Source organism: Lissotriton helveticus, chromosome 5_1, assembly GCF_964261635.1.
Source record: "Lissotriton helveticus chromosome 5_1, aLisHel1.1, whole genome shotgun sequence".
Lineage (NCBI taxonomy): Eukaryota > Metazoa > Chordata > Amphibia > Caudata > Salamandridae > Lissotriton > Lissotriton helveticus.
Genome location: NC_136065.1, coordinates 146251926 through 146266388, shown reverse-complemented (window position 1 = coordinate 146266388; position 14463 = coordinate 146251926). Strand labels below are relative to the sequence as shown.

Sequence of the window (14463 nt, the reverse complement as noted above, 5' to 3'; positions counted from 1 at the left end):
CATTAAACATCCACTCGAGAAGATGCAGTGACAAGTGAAAGCCCACCACATTAATTATATCGATAGAGTAATAATGATAATTCATAAATCTTGGACACAAGCCCAATAGAGTGATGATAAAGGGAGCAAACCCTAACAATGGACTTGCACTTAAAATAATACTGCCTTCCCTTCCAATCGTGAATTCCACTGATTGCATCATGATACCTGTACTCCAAATACAGGTAACACTGACAGCCAGAAACAGTGGTGTTTACAACATATCCGCACACATCCACGGGGACAGTACTACTGTTCACACACCCATACATTTATTGTGTGTCTACAAAGACATAAATAAAAAAAGTTCAGTTGTACAATGTAAATGGCACTGCCCTTGGACATGTCCCCTGTGGCTTGGACTATCAGATTTAAATGGCACCCAGGCAATGATGAGGATGACATGAAGACACAACATATCAATACCTAAACTGCAGGGCCAAGTTGAAATAGCCATTTGACGGGACATTGTTTAACAACATTCATAGCTAAGACTTCAATATCAACTCCACAACTTGAACAGGATACATCACCTCCACCACCCTTCATAGCCATGGCAGCAGAACCAGTTGTGCCACCTCTAGCAATGCTGGCAGCAGTACCAACTCACCCCACCCCTGGCAGCAGAACATCTGGCCTTCTGAAGTACCAAAAGAAATCCATGCACTGAGTGACTGAGTAGCTACCATTGAGGATGACAATATAACAATGAGCTAGGAACTTCAAAAAGTTCAGGAATCAGGGGAAAAAATAGAAACTGAAATTACTCAGCTGTGGAAGAAATGTGCCGACTGGAAGACACGTCCAGACAACACAATATTCAGATCCACATTGTCCAAGAATCAGATGAACGGGACAACATATCTCACTTCTGTACAAATGTATTTTGCGCAATTCTTAAGAAAGAGCAAACCTGCAACACACCCATCATTAGAGCACACAGGGTTGGGGCCTGCAGATCCAACGCAAACTGAAGACCAAGTGGCATTATATTTGCATATAGATTTGTAAGTGGCTGGTAGGGTTGCAAGATTTTTAATTTCTTGTCAAGTACATTCCGGGGGTGGAGAACAAAGTGTCAGATTGCCATTCTAGATTGTCGGTGCATGTTGGTTGTTTGGATTCTAGCTCGGAAGCATGGTGGATGGAGGATGAAGTGAAGATCTGTAGTGTTACGCAAGATTGTGTTTCTGAGAGGAAGTGGTTGGAAGAGCAGGAGTTGGACGAAGAATTAAAATTGATTTCTTAACTTAGCAGGTCTAATGACAAAGAGTGGGTTAAAGAGACAAAGTTAGCTGGTTATGCCAGGGCTGCGGATGAGTTGTCAGTGACTGATCACTTTATAGTGAGAGGTATCTGGTTGGTTCTGACAAAAGGTGTCAGGCAGCAACTGGTGGAATGGCTCATGAGGGACAACAGGGCATAACCAAAAACCAGCTTAAATGCATCTACTGGTGGCCAGCGATGGATATTATGATAGAACTAATAGTGAGAGATTGAGGCGAATGCCACTTGAGAGACAAAACTTTAAAATTAAGATCCTCCTCGATATAATATGTAAAGGCATTCCGGGCGAGGTATGGGAGGAAATAGCTTTGATTTGGTTTCCAATTAGTTCCGGTGGGTCTAACAGGTATATTTTAATGGCAATTGACATGTTGTACAGTTGCCTGTGTTAGGGTGGTGCATGAGATTACCACCAAATCAGTAACAAGTTTTCTGTTTGAAATATTTGCTAGAGAGGGAAACACCAAATACATTCTTAATGATAATGGGGTACAATTTACCTCCAGAGAAAAAGAGAGTTTTCGGAGAGACAGAGGCATAGTGCAAGAAAATATGTGCTCTTTCTCATCCCAAGAGTACTGGAATGATTGAGAGATTCAATCGTGTGACAAAAGAGACAATTCACACATTTGCAAAAGGAATTGGGGGCAATTGGATCCAAGTGGTCAAGAAGAGATTTGAAGAATGCAGGTTTGCGTTGCACACCACTACGGGGTTACTCCATTTGTTTCCTTCAAAAAACGTAACCCCAGCACTGTCCTGATTCCTCCTTGAGCGAGGTGTTATGGTGACAGTGATGGTAGGAGAGATAATCAGGAGGACATAACGCAACAAAGAGAGAGAGTTGCAGTTCAAAAGAACATTTAACTATGATGATCGCAAATCAGTTAAACCAAAACTGTTGCAAAGTTGGTGACAGGGTGAAAGTCAAGTTGCCGGGCAAGAGTCAAGGTTCTCATTTTAGGTAAACTTACAGTGTCAAAAAAGTTGACTGTAAAGTGGCTAAAATGAATGATGGGTGTATATGGAAATTTAACAGAATTGTGAAGGTGGATTGTGCTTGTGTATTCACTGTGTATTTTCTCTTTTTATGTTTGATGAGGAGAGAGGTGTGTGGTATTGTACTGTAATGTTGCTCTTGCATATTGCTATGTTATATTGTATGTTCCTTTTCTCCCCTTCCTGCTGTTCTCCCTCATCCATAGCCCAGATGCATCGTCCTGGCCACTGTTCTATATGCATGTTTGTGTTTGAATGTAAAGCCGAGATTTGGAGTTGAAGGGTGGATTGGAGAGGCACTGATGTGGCTGGATTTCCTCTGCATTTGTAAAATTAACTTCAACGTTTACCAAATGAACTGCGTTTTAGAATAATTGGACTTCACAGTGGGGCTACTGCCAGAGACACGAACCACGCTGATGGGAGTGCCCACGCGCAGAGGCCAGAGTGGCTACCACCTCATCCCAGAAGGGGCGCAGCCGAGGGCAGTACCAAATCATATGAATGAAATCAGCATCCAACTATCCACATCTTGGACAGGGGCGGGACTCACCCCCGTAGATTGCCTGGATCCTGTGCAGAGTCAGATACGTCATGTGGACATAATTAAATTAAATGTATTTCAACTTTGTGTTCCTAGAGATTTTTTGGGGGTAAGCCAGTATCTTGCACCACTCAGAGTCTGCCATATCCCGCTGCAATATCCTTACCCATCTTTCCTGCAGAGAAAATAAAGGGCAACGAACCACTGCCGAGAGGGATCGGTAAAACCAGGTCACCAGGAGTCTGGTGAGGCCCATTGAGATCAGCAACTGTAGGACTGCATGAGTCGTGGGTTCCTCGCGTTCCCCTGCCTAGAGGTCTCGAAACACCCGGGTGAGTGCTTCATCCATATGAACTGGCCCGACAGCAAATCATAATGAGCCATCAGGTCTTCCAGGGGAAATATTGGGCCTCACTGGTAGCAATCTCCAGCCGTCTTAGTCCGGTATCCGTCCAGGCCGATAGTTGGCCAGTGGCCCCAACTCTCATCTTCATTACTGGATTCTCAAAAATGTTAATTATGGCTTGATGATCAGTCATTACGATGAAGGGCTTACCAGCCACAAACAGATGAAAGTGCTTGCAGGCCCATTCTAAGATATACATGCTTTCTTCCTTTGGGAGTAAGTTTGTTCTGGTACATAAAGCTTGATTAGGCCTTGGAGTAGGCGAGCTGAGCTCCTGTTGGAGTGTCTATTCCCGCACCCCCAGTCTTATCCATTTTGCTGTAGCATCAGATAAGCCACCTGCCTTCTCAGCTCTCGTCTTTGAGAGGTTGGAGACTGCAAACAAGCACTTTATGTGCTTTCACTCGTTTCTCTCCGATTGCACTCAAGCTGTCTTTCTCGTCCCTTTTCAGTCTACTCCCACATCTATCAAGTATGGTGTTCCAAAGGGCTTCTTGTGGACCCTATTCTTTTCGAATTGTATGTTTCCCCTCTTGCCTGGCTGATCCCTGCCCATGGTTGTGAAATTGTTTCCTTTTTGTCTCCTACGCTGATACCACACAAATTCTTCATCTAGCAATGTTTCTGAAACCCAAGACTATTTCAGGAATTGCTTGGAGGAAATTCTTTGAAACTCCATGGAAACAAAACTGAGATAGCTAGATTTCATAGGATATCTTGGTCTGGTCATCGGTTTGGTGACATCTTTCCCTGGGGCAACAGCCCACACCTGTGTCACCAGCAAATAAATCAGGAGTATACTGCGACAACAGACTTTCATTCACAACTCAAATCAATCGGATGGGCACCTCAGCTATCACTTATCAAGAATGCAGCAAAAGGTCCTTCCCGCTTCCCATGCCATCTGGAAAAGCTGTCATTCAAGCCATTATCTCTTCTGGGCTTGACTACGGAAACTCTCTCTACTTAGGTGTCCCTCAATACTTAATGCACTATTTCGAAATTGTGCAAAACTCAGCAGCCTGCCTACTTTTAAATCTACTGTCCCCATCTCCATTTCATTTCACCTCGCAAATCTACATTGTCAGCCTTTCCACAAACAGTTCATCTGCTAAGAATTAAGATGTACAAACATTAGGAATAACAATTTATTAACTGAGATTCTCTCAGAATCACAATTTGGAAATCAGCATTCCTAATGTATGAGATCCTTGTGGGTCGCAAATTGACCTACCTCATGAATATTGATGAGGATAGTTGCCGTTTGCGACACATTAGGAATCACAGCCATCACAGGGTTGGTGGCCAGCTGAGGTCAGCAGACCTCCATGTCTGTGATTGCTTTTTAGGTCTCGGCCTAGAGACGCGCGAAGCGCGTTCTCGGCAGAGAACTATTGTAATCATGTCAGCCGCCAAAGCCGACAAAAGGAGACAAGAGCTGAGCACACGCCCAGCAATCCTAATGGGAGAGGGAGCGACAAGTGCTGGCCACGCGCGGATTCAGTCACGCGCACGGTCACGGCGCCAGCGTCCCCGCCACGCGCCGATCACTGCTCTCTTCCTGGCCGGCATCGAGAAGTTTCGCAAGGCAGTGAGGGCACTGAGAGGTAGGTGCTTGTTCAGAATGTTATGTCCTCTAATTGCATGGACTTGAGTGAGTGGTGAGTGTAGAGTGGTGAGTGCAGAGTAGTGAGTAGTGAGTGCAGAGTAGTGAGTGCAGAGTAGTGAGTGCAGAGTAGTGAGTAGTGAGTGCTGAGTAGTGAGTAGTGAGTGCAGAGTTGTGAGTGCAGAGTAGTGAGTGGTGAGTGCAGTGGTGAGTGCAGAGTAGTGAGTAGTGAGTGCAGAGTAGTGAGTGCAGAGTAGTGAGTAGTGATTGCAGAGTAGTGAGTAGTGAGTGCAGAGTAGTGAGTGTAGAGTAGTGAGTGGTGAGTGCAGAGTGGTGAGAGCAGAGTAGTGAGTGCAGAGTGGTGAGTGCAGAGTAGTGAGTAGTGAGTGTAGAGTAGTGAGTGCAGAGTAGTGAGTAGTGAGTGCAGAGTAGTGAGTGCAGAGTAGTGAGAAGTGAGTGCAGAGTAGTGAGTAGTGAGTGCAGAGTAGTGAGTGCAAAGTGCAGAGTAGTGAGTGCAGAGTAGTGAGTAGTGAGTGCAGAGTAGTGAGTAGTGAGTGCAGAGTAGTGAGTGCAGAGTAGTGAGTAGTGAGTGGTGAGTGCAGAGTTGTGAGTGGTGAGTGCAGAGTGGTGAGTGCAGAGTGGTGAGTGCAGAGTAGTGAGTGCAGAGTAGTGAGTAGTGAGTGCAGAGTAGTGAGTGTAGAGTAGTGAGTAGTGAGTGCAGAGTAGTGAGTGCAGAGTAGTGAGTGCAGAGCAGTGAGTGCAGAGTAGTGAGTAGTGAGTGCAGAGTAGTGAGAGCAGAGTGGTGAGTGCAGAGTGGTGAGTGCAGAGTAGTGAGTAGTGAGTGCAGAGTAGTGAGTAGTGAGTGCAGAGTAGTGAGTAGTGAGTGCAGAGTAGTGAGTAGTGAGTGCAGAGTAGTGAGTGCAGAGTAGTGAGTGCAGAGTAGTGAGTGCAGAGTAGTGAGTAGTGAGTGCAGAGTAGTGAGTGCAGAGTAGTGAGTAGTGAGTGCAGAGTAGTGAGTGCAGAGTAGTGAGTGCAGAGTAGTGAGTAGTGAGTGCAGAGTAGTGAGTGCAGAGTAGTGAGTAGTGAGTGCAGAGTAGTGAGTAGTGAGTGCAGAGTAGTGAGTGCAGAGTAGTGAGTGCAGAGTAGTGAGTGCAGAGTAGTGAGTAGTGAGTGCAGAGTAGTGAGTAGTGAGTGCAGAGTAGAGAGTAGTGAGTGCAGAGTAGTGAGTAGTGAGTAGTGAGTGCAGAGTAGTGAGTGGAGAGTAGTGAGTACTGAGTGCAGAGTAGTGAGTGCAGAGTAGTGAGTAGTGAGTGCAGAGTAATGAGTGCAGAGTAGTGAGTAGTGAGTGCAGAGTAGTGAGTAGTGAGTGCAGAGTAGTGAATGCAGAGTAGTGAGTAGTGAGTGCAGAGTAGTGAGTGCAGAGTAGTGAGTAGTGAGTGCAGAGTAGTGAGTAGTGAGTGCAGAGTAGTGAGTAGTGAGTGCAGAGTAGTGAGTGCAGAGTAGTGAGTGCAGAGTAGTGAGTGCAGAGTAGTGAGTAGTGAGGGCAGAGTAGTGAGTAGTGAGTGCAGAGTAGTGGCTAGTGAGTGCAGAGCAGTGAGTAGTGAGTGCAGAGTAGTGAGTAGTGAGTGCAGAGTAGTGAGTAGTGAGTGCAGAGTAGTGAGTGCAGAGTAGTGAGTAGTGAGTGCAGAGTAGTGAGTAGTGAGTGCAGAGTAGTGAGTAGTGAGTAGTGAGTGCAGAGTAGTGAGTGTAGAGTAGTGAGTGCAGAGTAGTGAGTGCAGAGTAGTGAGTAGTGAGTAGTGAGTGCAGAGTAGTGAGTGCAGAGTAGTGAGTAGTGAGTGCAGAGTAGTGAGTGCAGAGTAGTGAGTAGTGAGTGCAGAGTAGTGAGTAGTGAGCGCAGAGTAGTGAGTGCAGAGTAGTGCATAGTGAGTGCAGAGTAGTGAGTGCAGAGTAGTGAGTAGTGAGTAGTGAGTGCAGAGTAGTGAGTAGTTGTTAGAAAGGCGATCCCGGGGGAGGCAGAAGATGTCTGACTGACCACCCCTCGGTCCACCTCTCCGTCGAGAAGTAGCCGAGCGTTATCGAGAGGCCTCCTGGTTGAGGGTCCTCTCCTAGGATCGTACAGTAGAGTAACCACAACACTACAAACGGACACCACACAGGAAGTTAAGTTCGTAGGCTTTATCAAGAATAAAGGTTGCTTGTTCTCAGCGATATGTACAGGCAGATCGATGGATCTGTAAAGTCTCGTAAATAAGGGACAGGGTAGCGGGACAGTCTCCGTACGGGTGCAGGAAGGGATACCCTGCGCACAGCTCTCAGTCCTCGAGCCGGGGGTTCCGAGGGGTCGAGCCGCGGCAGCACCAGCAGGTTCTCAAGATGGTTCAGCTAAGGTGGGCCGCGGCAGCGCCAGCAGGCTCTCAAGATGGTTCAGCTAAGGTGGGCCGCGGCAGCGCCAGCAGGCTCTCAAGATGGTCCAGCTAAGGTGGGCCGCGGCAGCGCCAGCAGGCTCTCAAGATGGTTCAGCTAAGGTGGGCCGCGGCAGCGTCAGCAGGCTCTCAAAATGGTTCAGCTAAGATGGTTCAGCTAAGGTGGGCCGCGGCAGCGCCAGCAGGCTATCAAGATGGTTCAGCTAAGGTGGGCCGCGGCAGCGCCAGCAGGCTCCCAGGGTAGCTTCAGGTTACAGGATAAGGAGTTCTTTCTGGTGTCGGCCGCGACAGCGTCAGCAGGGCTCTCTAGTCCAGGATACAACTGGGGTCCTACTCCGGGGCTGGCCCAGATATAGGACTGGAGTCCTTTGATGTCCGGACCCTCGCGCCTGGGGGTCAGAGGGGCCGGGATGATGGTGTCCAGACACCCAGCAGGGGGGTGGAGCCAGCGCCCAGGGAGGCCGGAGGGCGATCGATACCAGGCGTCCGGGGACGGCTGGAGGCCCATCGAAACTTCCCTCCTCTGGGAGCTGTTGAGTGGCCACTCGACCACCCGGGTGGATCTTGGTGCCTCGATGTCGGGGCTTCGCTGGGGCCTTGGCCGGGGCCGAGGCCACGTGTTCGTGACGTGGTGGGCCCAAGATGGAGTCAGGCCGGTAGTGGTGGTCCAGGTTGGTAACCGGACCGGCAGTGTTGGGGCGTGCAGGGTCGGGCAAAAGGGGCCGCCCGAGGCTCGGCAGAGGGCCGATGTCGTTCTGGGCCCGCCATGCGGGAGGGGTAGGACCACGCCATGAGGCCGGGTCCAACACGCGTCCCCCCCAGCTGAAGGCAGGGGAGAGTCACCCATCTTCTTGGGGGTTCTCCTCGCCGAGGCGGAAGAATCGGGACAGGCCGTCAGCATTGGCGTGGTCGTTGCCGGGGCGGTGCTCCGCAGTGAAGTCCATCCCTTGGAGGGAGATGGACCATCGCAACAGTTACGGGTTTTCTCCCCGCATCTGCATCAACCAAAGCAGGGGCCGTGGTCGGTCTGGACCCGGAAGTGGGTGCCGAAGAGGTAGGGCCGGAGCTTCTTTAGGGCCCACACGACGGCGAAGGCTTCCCTCTCGATGGTGCACCATCGTTGTTCTCTGGCCAGCAGCCGCCGGCTGATGAAGGCAACGGGAAGGTCGACTCCCTCAGGGTTTACTTGGGATAGGACCGCCCCAATGCCGTGCTCCGAGGCGTCAGTTTGGACCACAAACTCTCGGCTGTAGTCGGGGGCCTGGAGCACAGGGGCGGGGCACATGGCGGTCTTTAGTGTCTCGAAGGCTGCATGGCACTCGGGGGTCCAGCGCACCTTTTGTGGTAGTCTCTTGGAGGTCAGTTCTGTGAGGGGCCCCACAATGCTCCCATAGTCTTTTATGAAGCGCCGATAATATCCGGTGAGCCCCAGGAAGGCTCGGACGGCTGTTTGGGTGACCGGGGGCTCCCAGGCCCGGATGGCGTCAATCTTTGGCTGGAGGGGAGCCACCTGGCCGCTCCCTACTTGGTGTCCTAGATAGGTCACGGACCCTTGGCCTATCTGGCACTTGCTGGCTTTTATTGTCAGTCGGGCCCGTCGGAGGGCAGTCAGGACCTCCCAGAGGTGGGTCAGGTGCTCATCCCAGTGGAGGCTGTACACCGCAATGTCGTCCAGATAGGCGGCACTGAACTCTTCTAGCCCGGCCAGCACCCTATTCACGAGTCTCTGGAAGGTGGCCGGGGCGTTTTTCATGCCGAAGGGCATCACTTTCTTTGAAATGGTAGTGGCCGTCGGGGGTCGAGAAGGCCGATCGCTCTTGCGCTCCAGGGGTGAGGCCGATCTGCCAATATCCGGCCGTAAGTCGAAGGTGCTGAGATACTTTGCGGCTCCCAGGCGATCGATCAGTTCATCCGCCCGGGGAATGGGATGGGCGTCGGTCCTGGTGACTGCGTTCAGCCCCCGGTAGTCAACACAGAACCGGAGCTCCGGGGGCGTGCCGAGGGCGGCGGCCTTGGGGACCAGGACAACGGGACTGTCGGAGGGTTCGACTACCCCCAGCGCTAGCATCTTGGCCACTTCGGATTGAATGCAGGCCCGAACTCGGTCGGGCACTCGGAAAGCTCGGTGTCTTACAGGCGGGCTGTCTCCGGTGTCTACATCATGGACACACCACCGGGTGACCCCAGGAGTGAGGGAAAATAGATCTGCAAATTGCCCCAGCAGCTTCCGGCAGTCTTGGTGCTGTTCTGGGGTCAGGGTAGAGGAGAGCGTGACCCCTTCGACGGAGCCGTCTTTCTCGGTGGTGCTCAGGAGATCTGGTAGAGGTTCGGAGTCATCTTCAGCTCGTCATCGGTCGCTAGCAGCAGACTTAGTTCAGTGTGGGCAAAGTGCGGCTTGAGCCGGTTAGCGTGTAGAACCCGGAGGGGGTTCCTGGGGGACTCCATGTCCACCAGATAGGTGACGGGGCTCTTGCGCTCCACCACCTTGAAGGGCCCCGTCCATTTGTCCTGGAGGGCACACGGTTCAACCGGGGACATGACCCAGACCTGCTGGCCCGGCTCGAATTCGATGGACGAGGCGTTCTGGTCATACCAGCGTTTCATCTCCTCCTGACTGGCCTCCAGGTTGGCCTCGGCAAGTTCCCGGAACTTCCGAGTCTGGTTTCGGGGGGTCAGGAGGTACTGGTAGACATCGGGGGGGCACCTCGGACAGCCGTCTCCCATCCTTCTTTGACCAGGCTGAGGGGGCCTCGGACCGGGTGCTCATACAATAGTTCGAAGGGGCTGAACCCCAGGGACTTCTGGGGTACCTCGCGATAGGCACACAGGAGGCATGGCAGTAGGACATCCCATTTGCGTCGCAGCGGCTCTTCTAAGCCCTTGATCATCCCCTTCAGTGTTCGGTTAAACCGCTCTACAAGTCCATTTCCTTGGGGGTGATACGGGGTGGTGAACTTATATGTGACCCGCACTGTTGCCACAGGGACCGCATACATTTAGATATAAAGTTTGTGCCCCGATCACTCACGACTTCTCGGGGGAAGCCGACTCGGGAGAAGATCCCCATTAGGGCTCGGCCTACCACTGGGGCCATGATGGTTTGGAGGGGGATGGCTTCAGGATAGCGGGTGGCATGGTCCACCAGAACGAGGATGAAGCGGTGCCCCTGAGAGGTGTGGGGGTCCACTATGTCGATCCCCACTCACTCGAAGGGGGTGGTGACCACGGGAAAAGGCTGGAGTGGAGCTTTGACTCTTCCCCCGCTCTTCCCGCTGGCTTGACAGGTCGAACAGGATCGGCAGTGATTACTCACATCGTTGCGCATTTTCGGCCAGTAGAAATGGGTCACCAGGCGGCTGTAAGTTTTGTCCTGCCCCAGGTGCCCGGCGAGGGGCACGTCATGTGCCAAGTTCAAGAGGAAGTCTCTGAATCGGAGGGGAACGACCAGCACCCGGCTGGCCCCTAGTTCGGCAATCTTCTGCTCGCTGTAGAGAAGGTTGTGGTCCCAATAGACCCAGTGGGACCCCGAGGGGTCTCCAGCGGCTTGAGTGGCGGCTTGTTGTCGGATTCCCTCGAGGGAGGGACACGTTTTCTGTTCCTGCCGGAATTGTTCGCGGGTGGGGCCACCTTCTTGGCGCCATTGAGCTAGTTCTGGAAGGTGGCCGAGCTCGGTGAGGTCTTCGTGGCAGGGCCCCTGGGGGCCGGGTTCAGGGTTGGCGTCCTCGGGGACGGCGGGCGGTGGAGGTGCGGGCCACTCCGGTTCTTCCGGCAGGGCATCTTCGATCGGGGCGGAGGCCCGGGCGGTCATGGATCGAGTGGTCGCACAGACCCACTCAGGAAGGCCTAGCATCCCCAGATGCTCTCTCCGCTCGACGTGGGCCCAGGCGGAACTTTCCAGGTCGTTCCCGAGGAGGCAGTCCACGGGGGCATCGTACCGGACGGTCACCTTCAGCATACCCGACACCCCTCCCCATTCGAAGGGGATATGGGCCATCTGGCACAAACTCTCGGAGTTGTCCGCTGTAACGATCGCCACCGCCCACACAGCTGCATGCACCAATTACCATGCGAAACGCCCCGTAGGGAGAAACTACAAGTCCCAGAAGGCCATCCGGCGCTGGGGGTTGAGTCAATGGGAGGACCTTATATAAGCTCCACCTCCTGAACATAACGGGGCTTGTCAATCTAGATCCGTATTTTCACCGTAGCAGAGACCTTGTTTCGCCGGAGTTGCATGCCTGAAGCCAGCGCCGACGAAGAGCCAGCGCGGTCAGAGTCCCTGCCTGAAGCCAGCGCCGACGAAGAGCCAGCGCGGTCAGAGTCCCTGCCTGAAGCCAGCGCCGACGAAGAGCCAGCGCGGTCAGAGTCCCTGCCTGAAGCCAGCGCCGACGAAGAGCCAGCGCGGTCAGAGTCCCTGCCTGAGGCCAGCGCCGACGAGGAGCCAGCGCGGTCAGAGTTCCAGAGGAAGCATCGTAACAAGCCGTGTTTTGTCCCGCAAGTATATTGAAGGAGAGCGGGCTCGCCTCCTACGTTTGTTTTATTTGTTAAGCCGTTTTGTTTCAATACTATTGGGGTTACAACGTACTATCAGCTTCTATCTACGCTGTTTATACATTGGGCTAAAACTGTACCTAAGGAGCATTAGCGTGTCAATTAACGCCGAATGTTGCAAGCCCTCATATCTTTTGCCTACACCATAGTAGTGTGTGCAAGACGAGAAGTGAAGGTAACTTCTCCGACTTTCTGGCAGCCTATCTGCAAAAGTGCAGAGTCCTATTTTGGATACAGGGAGAGAGAAGCTGGTGAGTTGCAGGTACTAGGGGGGGAAGTATTAGTGCAGCCAGCAAAGGAAGTGATAGTGATATTGTTCTCTGTCCTCTCCTCTGTCTGCAGTGTTCTAGTACCAGTGTCCTCGTGGGTTATCATCCAGACGATACCAGAAGTGACAGACCCCTGCTACTAAACCACCTCCCTGCCCCCTTCTGTACATGTTCAGATAGTGGAGTTATTCCATTGTTGAGTTTTGTGCAGTACGGAGTGGGGAGGACTATCGTCTATCGTCTCTGCGGGCATCTGTATCAGGTTAGTGGCGCTTGCGTGTTCTTGCGCTGCTTCCAATCCCGACAGATTGACAAGCCCAAGAATACGGCCCAGCCTAGACGATGGATACCAATACCATTCTAACATCCTTGTTGGAGAGCTTTTCTGAACTTCAACAAGAAGTACAGACCTCTCGTGCAGAGAACCAGGCATTATACAAAGAGGTCTCCGACTTACGTAGAGAGATGTCTGATCTTGCGCATAAGGAACCGGTTGCGAAACCATTGATTAGGCCAGCGACCTTGCAACCGCCGCCTTCCTATCAACCAGGGGGTTCGTTTGCGAACCCTTCCACTTCCACTTCCACAGAAACTAATCCTACGGTCCATATAATCCAGAACCAGGGAATACCTCTGGCTCCTCCCGAAAGGTTTTATGGAGACCCTCGAAAATTTGAGACATTTTTGAATCAATGTCGCCTTCATTTCCTGTGTAAGCCTGCGGTCTTTCAGGACGAGGCTTCTAAAACCGCCTTCATGATGTCCTATATGGGAGGGAATGCGTCCAGTTGGACCATCCCCTTACTGGAAAAAAATGACCCTGTTTTGCATGATTTCTCCGACTTCTGCCTGGAACTACGTAAATTATTTGACAGGAAGTCACATATGTTGTCCTTAGATCGCGAATTGATGACCCTAAGACAAGGATCCCAGGATCTGTTGTCTTACATAACTACGTTTAACCGCCTCATCATAGAAACAGATTGGCCGGCTCAAAAACGGATTTCTTTGTTTTACCAAGGCTTACGGGGAGAATTAAAGGACGTATTAGCACAAGTAGTGCAATTGCCCTCTACGTGTGAGGAATTAATAGACCTGACCGTCCAATTGGATCATCGGTTGTTGGAAAGAAAAGGGGATAGAAACAGGGGGGACTATAGATACTCCTATCCCTTGGTTAAGCCACGGCAGGGGAATGAAGAAAAAGTAAAGACACCAGAAGGGCCGGAACCCATGCAAATCGGGGGAATCCGTGGTCCTCTCACCCGGGAAGAAAGAGACAGGCGTCGGAGACTCAAGCTTTGCCTGTATTGTGGCAAAGGTGGGCATTTCATCAATGACTGTAGAGCTAGGAATTATGTTCCGGGGAGGAATCCTCTTCCCCGAGTACAGGCTGCTCTTCACTCAAGTGAGCCGACGGAAAACTGAAGGTCTCGAATCAGATCGAGACCTCTGATTCGAGACAACCACCGACTACGGTCTCCCCTTATGTGGCTAATACCCTCCACCCTGCCGTAGCTCATATGAACATGAGGGTTTCTTTAGTGGTAGCCAATCAGGACATCCTAAGAGTGGATGCCTTGTTAGACTCGGGGGCTACGGGGAACTATATCGACCAAGAATATGCCTTTCGCATGGGTATCCCTTGTGAAAAGAAGCGAACTCCTGAAACTGTGAAAGCGGTGGATGGTACTGTACTTTCATCAGGTCCTGTAACGTACCATACGCTTGCTTTACTAATGAGGATAGGAGAGGATCATTGTGAGTACATCCAGTTTGACCTCATAGACGCCCCGCAGTTCCGTCTCATTCTGGGTATGCCCTGGCTCACGCTGCATGACCCTGTGGTAAGCTGGTCATCTCGGACTGTCAATATGACTTCAGAATATTGCAAAGAACATTGTCAGGAAGGAATAACACAGGAATTCCCACTTACTCCATCACCCGCTGCTTACCTAGCTGGTGCATGTTCCGTTGATTCCTATTGCTGTGCTACAGTCTTACCTAAAGAGTATCGTGAATACCACGCCTTGTTTGACAAACAAAAGGCCACCCAATTGCCTCCGCATCGCACCTACGACTGTCGGATAGATCTCATTCCGGGTGCGGATATCCCTTGCAGCCGGGTGTATGCCCTGACGGAAAAAGAGACACAACATCTAAAGACCTACATAGAGGACAATCTGGCGTCTGGGTTCATAAGACACTCCACCTCTCCTGCTTCTTCGCCCATTTTCTTTATACCTAAGAAGGATTGCGATGAGTTGCGGCCTTGCATCGACTATCGAGCCATAAACAGAGTAACCATCAAGAACCGTTACCCTCTGCCCCTGATTCCT

The 14463-nt window shown here is 51.5% G+C and overlaps 1 pseudogene; it reads left to right on the top strand.

Annotated features, from left to right (window-relative positions):
- Nucleotides 1–12267, top strand: part of LOC144752418 (uncharacterized) — a 43877-nt pseudogene extending 31610 nt beyond the window's left edge.
- The last annotated feature ends 2196 nt before the right edge of the window (nt 12268–14463 follow it).